The following is a 2,440-nucleotide window of genomic DNA, read 5'->3' as shown; positions in this document are numbered from 1 at the left end:
AGGAGGGAAATGGGGAAATTTGGGGTGGGGAGGGGAAAGTGCGGAGCCAGGGGGGGTCCCCGATGTCCCCGCTCTGCTGCGGCCCCACAGACCCAAAACCCCGCGATTTCCCCTCATTTCCACCCCCGGAGCAGCGGGAGAGGAAAATCCAGGGAAGGATCCAGGATCGGGGGGAAAAGAGCCCAAAAGGAGCGGAACCGGCAGGAAAATCCCCCCCGAACCCTCCCCAAACCCCCCCAGCGCAAACCCCGCGGAAAAACCCAAAATAAAGAAAAATATAAAAATAAAAATGAAGGAAAGGATGTCCCGGAGCCGCTGGGAAAAACGGGAATTTCAGCGGAAATCGGGAATTTCTGCGGGGAAACTCCGGATTTTTCCCCCCTCCCCAATAAAAATCCTTCCCCTCCCCTCCAGAATTTCTCCCTCGCTGCGTTTTGAGGCTCCTGAGAGTCCCTAAAAAGCGGAATTTTCCAGAGGCTCTCCCGGTCCCTCCTTGGCCTTTCCCGATTTTTCCGTTAATCCCCGGCCTCCTCTGGATGGCGGTTTTTGTGTTGGGTTAGGTAAAAATTAAAATTAAAATAAAAATAAAAATAAAAATAAAAATAAAAATAAAACAAAAACAAGAAATAAAAATAAAAACAAAAATAAAAACAAAAATAAAAACAAAAGTAAAAACAAAAAGAAAAAGAAAATAAAAATAAATATAAATAAAAAATAGAAACAAAACCCCAAATATAAACAAAAAATAAATAATAAAAATAATAAAAATAAAAATAATAAAAAATAAAAATAATAAAAAATAAAAATACAAATAAATAAAACCATCCCCGCTATCCTTTCATTTATCCCGGTTTTCCAAACGCTTCCCGGCGCGGAGGAATTGGGATGGGGGGGAGGAAGAGGAGGAGTAGGGATGAAACCCGCCCGGGTTTTCCCGTTTTTAGGGGAATATTTTGGGGAGGAATCCTCCCAAAAGCGGCCGGGAAAGGGGCGAGAGGGGCGGGAGGAGGAGGAGGGAGCGAACCCCGAGCGGGGCTGGGGGAACAGCGGGATTTTCCAGCCGGGGGGGGACGGGAAAAATCCGGGAATTCTGCCGGGAAAGCCCCGAGGGAGGAGCGGGAGCGGCGCGAGGAGCCCGGGCTGGGATCGGGGAGGTCACGGGAAGGAGCCGGTGTCACACAAAGGCGCCGATTCCTTGGATTTCCACGTGGAAAAACCGGGATTTATCCACCCCCTCCCTCACCCAGTGCGGAAGGGATTTATTTTTCCCCTTAATTTTGATTTTTTTTTAATTAAAATCTGGCTCAGGGCAGCGCGGGGACGCCGAGGATGGGGCGGCACAAAGCGGCTTCACCTTAAAGCGAATTAAAATCCTCCCCTCGGAGGCTGCGCTCGCCGGGCTGGGGCGGAAAACCGGGATTTTGGGGCTCCGAAGCAGCGGCTTGGGGATAAAAAGCGGCTTTGGGGTTAAAAGCGAGGCTCGGGGAGCGTTTCCATCCCCAAACCCCGCAGCGCCATGGGGGAACCCCGCAAAATTNAGGGAAGGAGGGGGGAAGAAGGAGGAGGAGGAGGAGGAGGAGGAGGATGCTCCGGGCCGGGGAGGGGGGAGATTCTCCCCGAGGCTGCGAGCGAGAGGCCGGGGAAGGTGGAAGGTGACGGTGGAAGGTGGCCCAGGAACTATTTCTCCACGCAATTCATCTCTGTCCTCTCTTCCCCCGGCAGAATTAAAGCGAATTTCGGGATTTCGGGAGTTTTCAGGAGGTGGGACCCCCGCCCGCAGCCGCGGAGGGGAGCGGGGAGGGGGGGGACAGGAGCCGGGAGAGGAAAATGGGGGGAAAAATCCGCTTTTTGTCGCCTTTTGGCAGCGCCGCGTCCTCGCCGGGGCCGCTCCGGGGATCCTGCTCTGAGCAAGGAGCCGGAAAATAAAATTATGGATCATTCCGGGCGGCTTTCTTTAAAAAAAAAATCAACAAAAAAACCAGGAGAGGGATAAAATAATAATAATAATCAATAATAACCTCCCTGCTCCGCCACACCTCCCTTTTATTTAAAAATAAATGAATGAAATAAAAAATAAATAAAAATTAAAAATATAAAAAGGGAAAGCTGAGCGCTCTCCCGGCAGAGGCTGCGGCGCTGGGCGAGGAGGAGCCGGGGATGTTTTTTATGTCCTTCAATAAAATTTTTACGAGGATCATTTGATTGTTCATAAATGTGTCGTTCATTAAATAAAAGCGCAGGACGGAGTTTGCAGCTCTGGGGGGGGGAACGGAGGAAGCAGCAACGCGTGATGGGCACATCAGGTTTCTATTTCTATTTATTTCTATTTATTTCTATTTATTTCTATTTATTTCTATTTATTTCTACTTATTTCTATTTATTTCTATTTCTATTTCTATTTATTTCCATTTCTATTTATTTCTAATTTCGCCTTTTTCCA

This window comes from Parus major, unplaced genomic scaffold (assembly GCF_001522545.3).
Source record: "Parus major isolate Abel unplaced genomic scaffold, Parus_major1.1 Scaffold540, whole genome shotgun sequence".
Classification (NCBI taxonomy): domain Eukaryota; kingdom Metazoa; phylum Chordata; class Aves; order Passeriformes; family Paridae; genus Parus; species Parus major.
The sequence above is the reverse complement of the archived record's forward strand: the minus strand, read 5'-3'. Positions refer to the sequence as shown.